Source organism: Cucurbita moschata, unplaced genomic scaffold (genome assembly GCF_002738365.1).
Source record: "Cucurbita moschata cultivar Rifu unplaced genomic scaffold, Cmos_1.0 Cmo_Scf00004, whole genome shotgun sequence".
In the NCBI taxonomy this organism is placed as follows: domain Eukaryota; kingdom Viridiplantae; phylum Streptophyta; class Magnoliopsida; order Cucurbitales; family Cucurbitaceae; genus Cucurbita; species Cucurbita moschata.
Window position 1 is genome coordinate 1,321,490 of NW_019268520.1, and position 12,183 is coordinate 1,333,672.

The 12,183-nt window shown below is 37.1% G+C and overlaps 1 long non-coding RNA gene across 1 annotated transcript; it reads right to left on the reverse strand.

Moving 5' to 3' along the window:
• Nucleotides 1-1,532: 1,532 nt before the first annotated feature.
• On the reverse strand, nucleotides 1,533-2,206 carry LOC111442106. Its single transcript, XR_002710266.1, has 2 exons — nucleotides 1,970-2,206; nucleotides 1,533-1,889 (listed from the first exon to the last, which is right to left on the reverse strand). It is a non-coding gene; the product is annotated as an uncharacterized LOC111442106 (long non-coding RNA).
• Nucleotides 2,207-12,183: the final 9,977 nt, after the last annotated feature.

Here is a 12,183-nt window from a genome sequence, read left to right on the forward strand (position 1 = left end):
TACTAGACTGATGGAGTTTATTTTGTAAAACAACAGCTTCCAGGCAATCATTGAGATGACAACATTCTAGGCCTTATATGGAAAATGGTATAGATCCCCGTTATATTGGGATGAAGTGGACGATAGAGAATTGGTAGGACTCGAGCTGGTTCAAGTTACCAATGAGCAAGTGTAGAAAATTAGAGCAAGGATGTGTACGGTTCAAAGTAGACAAAAAAGCTACGCAGATGTGAGGCATAGAAGCTTAGAATTCAAGATAGGAGATATGACATTCCTGAGAGTGGCACCAATGAAGGATGTCTTGAGGTTCAGGCGTAAAGGTAAATTAAGTTCTTGATTCATTGGGTCCTTCGTAATTCTTGAGCGAATCAGACTTCATGGACAATATCAGCGTATGCTTGAGCCTTGAGTCGCATTTGGGAGAACTATTTTGGAAAATGTGAGCGAGAAAAATTAAGTAATATTATAATTTAAAAATGAATAAGCAACAATAACGACTTGCTATAACTCGGGTAGAAAGAATTGACAACTAGTCACATCCTCTAAATCCATTTTGGAGCATTTTGGCCTTGATGGACATAGACATGATTTTGGTGATCGGTCATACACACTCGAATTAACACAAAAAGGAGTAGTAAAGACCTATCTAACATGAAAGCAAGTAAAAGAAGTTTGGAACGAGTATGCGGCCATGGACAACATGTCTTGGACAAATATGATCACAACATCCAACATGCGCCCACAGGCAATATGCCTCGGACAAACATGACTGTGACACCGCACTACGTCCCTCGCCACCTAACATGTGCCCTCTCTAGTTTCACCACATCTGCCAATGCAAACGAAAATCAAGAATTCCGATGAAATTAATTTTAGGACAACGATAGGAGGAAATAAACACATCCAAAGAAGGTAAAAAATAACAAAACTTTCAATTTCTCGATGATCACCAAAAGGTCAGTCTTCCGATTTCGAATTAACTACGGTTTCCTTCATAAATCTTGTGCAAAACTTCTCCAAGAATAGCATACTAAAAAAATCAGAATCTAATTTGAAAGAAAACTCTCAAATCAGGAGGAAAACCAATACCTCATCTTCAAATTCAACGTCAATAAAATTCTCTAAATTTGAGATTTAAAAGGAAAAGTCCTTATTTAAATCATGTTAGGGCGTAGATGTTGCATACATTTTTACTTTTTATTTTAAATTTAGTTTCTATTTGCTATATATATATATACTGGACCAATTTTGTCCTTAGAACCTCAAATCTAAACCAAACTAGATAATTAATCCAATCCAAGATGCTATTCATTTCAACCCAACTCAACCCAATCGCTATGGTTCTGAATTGGGTTGATCTGGATTTTTGGGTTTAGTGTACAATAGGTTACCTACATGAGTTTTTGTTTTTTAAAAAAATGATTAAGAATATGTCCTAAAGAGAACAAACTTATATTAAACTCAAACTCCATCTTCAAACAACAAGCATAGGAATAGCTCAATTGAACGAGGAATTGATATTACTTACCATGGCCGTAACATTAAAGTCCAATTTATTCATCAATCCATAACATATCATGCCATGATCCATATGTATACATGTATAAGTGATTCATAACTAAACTTTCCTCAAACAAAACCAAAAAGATACTTATCCTTTCTTATGATTCCTTCTTAAGAACTGATATAGAAGAATAGGAAGAGACCAACAGAGTTGAGAACAAAGTAAATTATATTAAACTCAAAGAAACTCGCAGCTGCGTTCTTCGCCTTCCCCGGCCGGTGGTTGTTGGTGCCCGCCCCGGCGCTGCCTGACCTTCCCCCTTTAGCCTTTAAAACAACCGAATTCACCGCGGTCGTATTCTCTTCTCCGTCGTCCCATCCGCTCACTGACAACCAAGGAAAAGAAGGTAAGGAAAACATTTTACACGTGATCAAGGAAATACGTCGAAAACAATTTTAATGTTACCCAAAAGTTTATGATGGTGTTGAAGGGGTTGAGAGTTGAATGAGTGGTTGGAAATGGGAAGAGATCCATTGGAAAGGGAAGAAATGGAATGAGTTTGAAAGATTAATAAGAGGGAAATAAGGAGGCATGCATATACTCCCATGATATCTAATGCCCCTTTTTGTTTGCTAGGTGATAGCCATAGCCATAGCCATAGCTGTGAGAGTAGGTTATTATAGAGGAGCTTGGATATGTCAAGGTAAAGTGAAAGAAAGAGAGGAATATTTATGCTTCTATTTTAGGTTTCATAATAATTTTAAAAAATAATATATTCTCTCTCTCTATGTAATGGAACAGCTTTTGGGGTGTGAGGTGTTCGTATAAATTCCTTTCTTGCTTGTTAACAGTGGGATTAGATTGATATAAATTATATTCTGTATATATATTATATTCTTCCAATGCTTTTTTGAGTTCTATATGTTTTTGGTCTTTGGTGTAAAGCCTTCAAATCTGGTGAAAGAAGAGGGTGTCTCTTACACCTTTGTGTGATGCTAAGATTAGGGTTTAGGGGATTCAATGATTTAGTTCAAATCAAATAAACTTGAACATAGATCGAGTTCATCAAATTTATTTATTTAGATCGAGTTCTAAAAGTTTTATGTTCAAATCATTGTAATATAATTTTCAATGGGTTAAATTCAAAGTTTTTAAAGATAAGTCTATGTTTGACACTAAAAGATTCCATTTGAATTGAATAGTTGTTAAAAAGTAGGAGGACAAAAGAATTAAAAAATTTATGGGTTGAGTTATTTTTTGGATTCCCCTCAAATTAATTTAAGTTTAACGGGGTCTCTTTCGTCATGTACTTGATCCCAGTCTCAGTAAGTAGAGCAACCTTGAACTTATACTCTTAATTCTTGCCTTGAGCCTCAACTCGAAGGACCAAAAGTTGCTGTTTGGTCTGGATAATCAAGCATGGATAGGCTCCTCGAACGGATGGTGATGTACTGAGCAACGGAAGCAAAGAAAGAATCAGAATACTCCAAATTGACTAAAAACCTCTTTAATTAAGGGCTTCTAAACTTTGGTGGTAGGCAGGCTAGGTTCAACCCTTTGGACGCCCAAATTTATTGTGAATTTTAAAGTATAAATTTTTGTTTATAATACGTTATATAGACATATATTTATTTTATTTAAAATATATATTTAAATTGAATGATAAATTTTAATTAAAATTTTAAAAATAAATGAATAGATGTTGTATGAATAATCGAATTAAGTTGAGCTTATTATTTAATAAGAATTATTTAGGTTGAAAAATTTTACAAACTCAAGAATTGGGTTGGGTCGAAAAATGTCGGACTCAAAAAATGTCATAATCTGACTCGACCCAACTCACAGACACCCTACCAAAAAAAGAGAGGAGAATTCTACATGTAGATGACGAAGAGAAAGAGAGTATATTTTAATACTTTTAAAAAAATCTAAGAAATCTTTCGACATGATCTATAGTTTTCCTATTTAAAAACGGGCGAATTCATATCTATGGTCGGCACGTTTTGTACCGATTAAATATACACCACTTTTTAAGCATATGAATGAGAACACATGCAAAGAAAGTTGAATAAGACTTGAAATGAATGGAATATATATGTATAGTGTGTAATTAGAATGGTGATAAAGAGTACCATTGCTCAATGTCAAACCAGTTTTATAAATGAAGAAAGTGAAAGGTGGAATAAAGGAAAAAGATAATGTACACCAACAAGGGAGATCCAAAATGTTGTTGCCTCCCAAGAATCTGATGCCTACTTCTTCATGATCGCCCTCCCATTGTCGACGCTTATTAGGAGTCTCACATCGAATTCATATGTCGACGCTTATTAGGAGTCTCACATCGAATTCATATCTAACAATTATTTACCCTCTGAACTTTAAAGATATCAACTATAGATGAACGCTAAACATAAGTTTTTTCCATTATTTTTTTTAATGTATCTTGTTTGGTTTGGTTTCTTTTATATATTGGAGGCATCAATCCACTTTTTGAAATATACCTCACTTCTTGGTATCAACAAGTTCTTTGTTACAATTTTGAAAAGTAAAAGATCTCAATTACTTTTAAAATGTTGTTTTGAAAAATAAAAGCTCCAATTTCTTTTAAATCTAACCATCTAGACTAATTATCCTATTTTTTCTATATTAAAATATCATAATTGCTTAATTAAGTTGAGTACGATGGTAACAAGTTTAGAAATATATATTAAGGTATTTAGGAATAAAGATGCCTAGGAAAAACATTTAGGTATTTCAAGAATAAATAATTAGATATTTTAGGAATAAATTGTCTGTAAATACCCTCCACTTGTAACAAGGTTTTCATCCCAAGAAATCTGAAGGAGTCTCAAGCAAAATGGAGTGTAGTAGTTTCTAAAGTATGTCTTGTAATTTCTTCTCGATTGGTTTTAATAAAGAGTTCGAGTGTTTCCCACAAAGAATTGTGCTCAACAATCTTGTGTCAGAGCGAGGTTGGTGTAGTTTGTTTGATCTCTTGAAATTCTTAGTATATTATGTAATTGCAGCTATGTCTGATCTTCCATGTCAAAAAGGATTTCTTAAGATTATTAGTGTGTGAGTTTCTTTGGGTTGTGAGTTTTCGGTGACTCTATAAGTTTTGTATCGAAAAGGCTTGTTTGGTATTACTGTGGTGTTGCCAACATGATAGTGATTTCCAAATCATTTGAGGAATTAAGAAACTCAACCGAAGCAACTACAAAATGTGGGCAACATGCATGATGTTCTATTTACAAGAACAAGACCTTTGGGAGGTGGTTGGAGGGAGTGGAACTACTCCGCCAGAGGAGGATCGTAATGACAGTTTGCTGAAATGGAGAATCAAAGCAGACAAAATAATATTTTCCTTATAAACCACAATCGAAGAAGAGATCTTATAGCATATTTGGGATGATAAGACATTGAAAGAAACATGAGATACATTCGTGATGATTGTCTCAAAGAAGAATGATACGAGCTTACAACTTTTGGAGAACAAGTTGTTTATTAATCTCACAATGCGACATAACGATTGCTCAGTACTTCCACAAGGTTAAGTTAATTTTTTGGGAGAATGCTGAACTAGACCCGAAGTCTGTCATTAGAGAAGCTTGAATGAAAAGGATCATTATCACGGGTTGCGACCAAAATATAGAAGATTCGTTCTTGTTGTACAATGATGGCTTGCTCAACCATCACTTGTAAAGTTTGAATATTTTTTAGCCAGCCAAAAAGTCATGACTAAGAAAATGAGAGGCATCACGTTAAAGGGTGAAGAAAAAGCGCTCTACACATGTGAAAGATGAAGCAACAATAAGTTGTCTATCAAACGTGGGTACAAAAATGGGGACAAAGGAAGAAGTCACCAAGGAGTTACACAACCGGGCTCAGAAGAACGACAACAAAAGTTCTCAAAGGAGGAAATATGAAGGTAAGCTACAATTGCAGTAGAAGGAGGAGGAATGGGATGCAGAATCAATGTGTCATAGAAGAAGATGAGCTAGCACTCATCGCAATGATGAAAGACATATCGATTATGAAAATAATTGGACAATGATTTAAGATGCTCAAACTACATGACTGATGATCAGAGTAGTGCAATGGAAGTGGGGTGACCCTCATAAAAGAAGTTATTACCAGATTTCAACAACATTGAAGAAATTCTACCACAAAAGACAAGGGAACAAATTATACACATTTGGTTAAGTATTGATGGGTCTAAAGATCCAAGTGATACTGATGTTGGTGAGTAAGAAGTAACTTGATCAAGTGAACCTAGTGAAAAGAAAACGGCACCTCAACAACTTAGATGGTCAGAAAGAGTCCAAAAGTCAAATCAAAAGTAGTCAATACAGCTATTATAAAAGACGAAGTTAAAGAGCCAGAGAAGTATGAAAAAGTATCACAAAATACAACCTGATAAGTGACACCAAGTGAGAGAGATTTCAGGAACTTTGGAGCTCGTAACACGCGAAAAAACTAACTTGGAAGACACGTATCATCTATGTAAGTAACGACATGAATTTTGTGTAAGTAATACTTGTAGGGATCGCTAGGACATGATAGCATGCAATCATTCCTTACCTTAGGTGGTTAGATAATGCATGCTAAGGACTTTTGGAATAATGTTTTTAGATGAGTATGTATTTTATGTATGTTATGATAAAATTACCATTATGCCCCATAAGGTTAGATTTTCGAGGATCATGTTGTTTTATGTATTACGTAAGGCTAGAAAGAAAATATTCATGACTGGATTACGAGTTGGAAAATATGGATGAGTGTGGTATGCATGACGTAAGAAATTTAAAAAACGACCCTATGATGAGATTTGTGATGAATGATGTTTTATATACTTTTGGCCTTTTTAGAAAGGATGATGGGCTGTTTATATTTTTGCTCCTGATGATTGATAGATGTTACCTCTCGTTGAGCTTTTTTGCTTGTGTGTGTGCATGATATCATATTTGATAGCTTAAAGTGTGTTCTCCTGGTAGAGTGTGTTTATCTACATAGAGCTAGGGTATTAGAGTTAGATTGATTAAATGATTACTTAGGTCAGGATGCCTCTAGTAGACTGAGCACCATAGGATCATGAACGATAGTCAAAGGGTCTAGTCCCTAGTGCACTCAAACTAAGAAAGACTTAAGTAGTCAGAAGAGAGCAACTTGGAGCCAGAAGCTTGTGTTAAGCCACCTAGCTGCCTTAGTAACCTATTAGAGCTCCTCAGCTCCCAGATATGACCAAGACAAAGTTTAAATTATGGATTACGTGCTTAGATGATCGATAGGTATATCTCCCTAGGAAATCATACATGAGAGAACTCAATTAAGATTAAGGCGTACAACAAGTGCGCACGTTAACCTAGGTTAAAACATTTCCAATAGACCTTGCACCCAAAATCGTAAGCAACGATCAGAAGTCTAGATCTGAGTGAACCTAGAGATTTGGATTAGCCTCGAGGAGCTAACCCCGAGCGTTCTTAAAATGAGAGATGAGATTTAAACCATGTTGGATGAGGAGAGCAAGCTAGCACACACCATGTTGTTCCCACCGGAGAGAGAATTTTACGAGGTAGTGCCTCAACCTAGGACACATGTTACATATTGCTTAGGCAGAGAAAGTTACCTAAGTCTAAGAACAAAAAAAAGTAGTTCACCCTAGAGATAAGATTTATCGCTTAGGAGACCTGCAACGTTAGAAATGAGTGAACTACACCTACCATATCCAGAATGAGTTCGTGAGCAATTAAAGTAATGCTTGGAACTTCAAAACACCCTAGATACTCAGGTAGCATTAGAGATTAAACTTGAACTTCCTAGAGCCCAGAGTAAAGCCCATAGATACCTACTAGGTTAGAGATGTAATGAGAGAGTATAAGTAGGTTGTTTATGAGTATATTTATTTAATCACTCATTTCCTCTTTCTTTTGAACAACGTCCTCTTATAATTGAACTCAGTGTATTGAATTTTAGTATTGTTGATTTTTTTTTTATATTTATTGGATTTTTATCTTTTATTTTATTTACTTTTATTTTTATTTGATTTTGCCTTCGACTTTTTAGTTACGATTTGAGATTCTAAACCTCAAACATCGGGTTGTGACAATAGTAGTATCTACGAGTATATTGTGATTTCTTCTCGATTGATCATAATAATGAGTGCGAGTGTTTCCTACATTATTACATGCATGTTAATGACTATTTTGTGTGGAAAACTGTTTAAAAATAAATTATCTTAAAATTTGTCATGGACAAAAATACTCATAAACTTGCCATGGTTGAAATAACTTTTAACAACCCAAAGAAGAGTTTAAACTAGAAACTATTAAGCTAACCTAACAAAGAAAACTTAGTAATTAAAGTAATGATTTGATAGCATATAACCCGTGTAGGAAGAATAGACAACTAGCCACAATCTCCATAGTACATTTTGGGCATTTTATCCCTGGAGGTGTAAACATGAATTTGGTGAAAAATCATAAACTCTCGTATTGACATGACAAGAATAGTAAAGACCTAATTACATATAAAAGTAATAAAAAAAATGGTTTGAAACGGGCATGCAATGCAACCATGGACAACACACCCTAGACAAGCATGACCGTGACATCCTCTACTCGATACACTTCTAGCAGATTCAACATTGAGGAGTCTCTTATAATCTACTAGGAACTATTGAAAATCACTTCTCGATTTGTCGACTTTTCGTGTTTTCTTTGTCAGAATCTTTCCTACTTTCTTCGCATTGGAATTCTTCTTCGTGGCATGATATCGTACCACCATCTTGTGGCTGGTGTCTTCGTGGTTAGGATAGTAACATTTCAAGTTACTGATGTAGACACAAGATTAAATCTTATCCATGAGAGAAATTGGATCCTATATGATGTCTTCCCGACCTTCTAAATAACTTCAACTAGTCCATAGTATTTATGCACCAGTCGTTGGTTCTTGTTGTTTTGAAATTGGAGTTGATCTATCACGTCCCAATATTTAACCTCAAGTCGTGACTTACAATGACTATGACGTGTAGTGTGTATGCAAGAAATTCAAAGAAAAACATCATTTCAAAAATCAATCATTTATTTTGTAAGAAGAGCGTTTCAATACAAAGAGACTATTGGTGACTAGTTTTAGACAAAGAAAGAAAACATGAAGGACAAAGTGTACTAAAAGGTAAGATCGGACTGATGCCCCGGGAAACGCTCCCTTTGTGACAATCCACATCCCTCAACGCGCTCTCTCTTGACCCAACGTCTCACGTACCTCAAAAAAAAAAAAGAGAATATATATATATATATATATATATAAAATAAGGATGAGTATAAAAATTATACTCGATAAGCCACTTACTTGTACGCTTTTACCGTATCCTAATCTTAGCAAACTTCCACGGTCTTTTCTTTGGCTTTAGATCATATAGTTCTAGTCCTATCACCTTGGGGCTTCTTTGGTTCTTCGTTCTTTCATTTAAACCCTAAGAGTTCCCTTATACCAACCTATGTTTGACTGGTGCCCTGTAGGTAGCTACCTCGACATGGCTATGAGACTACCTGGTGTCTTACCTAGGAAGTGAGCTGCAACCCACTAGTCCCATGGTAATCCCCCTTTGTTCGGGGAGGGCTACCTCCCCCATTCCCACCTAGCTAAATGATCTGTTACGATGTGGGTCTCCTGTTTCCCATGCTAAAACGACTTTAGAGCAGTCGAGTCCTGATCAAGAACCCCCTGGTCTCCCATGAAGCTATAACACCAATCACACACAAGTAACCTAAGGGTACTCTAAAGGTGGTTCATACGCTGTGGTAGTTTCTTAGGCTCCTAGGGGAGAATTAGGTCTTCACTTAGGGACTTGTTACTCTAACCACAAAATCCTAGTCTTATCGTTAAACTAAATCATGAAAGCTAACAGAGTGTTACCATTATATCTAGCATCATCATACAACATTCATGCCACTATAAACAAACATGCCCATTATATCCATACTCTTAACAATCAAATTCCCTACATTTAATCATGGAAAACTACCACCTGAGGTAATTAAACTAGCATGCATGCATAACCAAGTGACTCCTACAAGTATTTCTTCCTAAAAGTCCTTGTGGTGACTTACTTGGATGACGCGTGCCCTTACGTTAGTGTTTCAACCCAAATTGAGTGTCCAAAAATACTGATTTTCCCCAATTAGATCCTATTTCATATAAAAGTAGGGTTAGAATTGGAATTGGAAGGAAAATAGGGAAAATAGGAGTCGAACGGGACGAAAACGAGCTTACATGCGCTAGCCACGCGCCGGGACAAGTTCACTCGCAGGTTCCACGCATGAGTGCCTCGCGCGCGTGAGTTTTTGCAGCCGCGGGTTGTTGATTCCGTTTGGGTGCAGTGGTTCGGGTGGACCGCAGGTCGCTGCGATTCTTTTCATGACGCAGTTACCAGGTCAGCTGAGGAACACGGGTCAAGTTGACGTTGCGGTGGACGCGTGTCGCTGGAAGATTGGAACTGCGTCGCTCTAGGCGGCGTTCGACGCGTGTCTGGCAGCTATCGGCACATGGAAGACCTCTCGCCGATTGACACGTGGCATGTCGTCGCCTTCTCTCTCCTCCTAACAGAAAAATGGATTTCCTATTAGTTTTTCTGACGTTCTTCTAATTTTTTTATCTCTCGATTTCTATTCCAAACCGAAATGATTTCTTCATCAAAGTTTTAGATTGTACTACAAGCTATGTGCTAGTATTTTATTTTATTTTATTTTTTTAACTTTACAAACTCTCATCGAAACTTTCGTCCCCAAAAGTTAGTATCGCTTGAAAGAGTTCGGGATAGGCTCTCCTTACATCATCTTCCTGTTCCCAGGTCGCCTCCTCATCTCGATGGTTACCCCAAGCGACCTTCACTAAGGGTAAAACTTTGTTGCGCAATCGCCTAGTGACTCGAGCCAAAATTTTACTAGGTCATTCCTCATAGGACAGATCTTCCCGAAGAGGAAGCGTTTCATGTTCGATCACATGAGTAGAGTCTGGGGTGTACTTTTGTAGCATAGAAACGTGAAACACATTGTGAACGACGGCAAAGTTTGGTGGTAGAGCAATTCTATATGCCACGGCCCCAACTCTCTCTAAAATCTCGAAAGGGCCTATAAACATTGAGCTTAACTTTCCCTTATTTCCAAACCTCATCACCCCCCCCCCCATAGGGGCTACCTTTAGGAACACATAGTCACCCACCTCGAACTCGAGGTCTCTTCTATGCAAATCTTCATATCTCTTCTGTCAGCTCTGTGCGGTGAGAATTCTTTTCTTAATTTTTTGCACCACTGCGTTGGTGACCTGAACCAACTCTGGTCTCAATAGTTGCTGCGTGCCTACTTCTTCCCAAAATATCGGTGTTCACGCCCATACAACGCCTCAAAAGGGGCCATCTGGATGGTCGCTTGATAACGCTATTATAAGAAATTTCTATCAGAGGTAGATGTTCGTCCCAGCACTCAGCGAAATCCATGATACAGGCTCGCAACATATCTTCTAAGATTTGATTCAGTCTTTCGGTTTGTCCGTCTGTCTAAGGATGGAATTTTGTACTAAACCTTAGCTGAGTTCCCACTGCTTTTTGGAGACTTTTCCAAAATTAAGAGGAGAATCTGGTGCCCGAATATGATACTATGGACACCGGTACCCCATGCAGACGTACTATCTCTCTGATATACAGTTGAGCCCACCGATCCACACGATATGTGGATTTTCCTGGGATGAATTGAGTTGCCTTGGTAATTCTGTCAACAGCTACCCAGATTACGTTGAAACTCTACTTGGTCTTGGGCAAACCCGAGATAAAATCCATACAAACTGCTTCCCATTTCCACTGAGGGACCTTCAAGGGTTGTAGCAATTCTGCTGGGCGCTGTCTCGGGGCCTTCACCTGCTGATAGGTCAAGCATCGGCTCACGAAATCTACTATGTTCTTCTTCATCCCTGGCCACCAATAACATCCCTTAAGATCCTGATACAGCTTTATGTTGGGTTTTATGTCCTAAAACTCATAGTTTGTAAACAAAAACATATTCTATTTTCAATAAAGTTATTATTGATGTTTATTTAGTAAAGATTGTTATTGAATAAAGTGAATTTTACGATTTTTAATTTAAACCCAATAAACTAAGAACACTTTGACTATAGTATGATTACTTGAACTATATGTAGAGACATAAGAGTAGATCAAGTTCAAGTATATAGTAAAAAATGATCTATAGTACAGGGATAAGGCTGAGTACCTTATCTTGGAGACACTATGGATGCGACCCACTTTTGTATATGACATAAACAATGTGATCACTAAATTGTACATGCGGAGACAAGTGAGTGGGGGCGTCCTATGCAATGAGTATTGCATAAGATCGGACCATGAAGAAAATCACTCTCACTTTATAATGTCGTTTACTGTTGAGACTGATTTTCTTTTCATTCGATGACCTAGGTAACTCGATCTTAATCCTGAGCTAACCATGAACTCTTGTTTATTCGGAATCATCCTTAGATTTGCATGGGTGAAAGTGGCTCGAGTTTGCCGACTCAATAGGCCTCCCACTTTAGGGATAAGACTAGGTGAATGGCTGGAGACGTGGGGTGCACGATGGAATTCACTCCTACCTACTTTTAGGGATAAAAGAGAGATAGTTCCCTTAAGT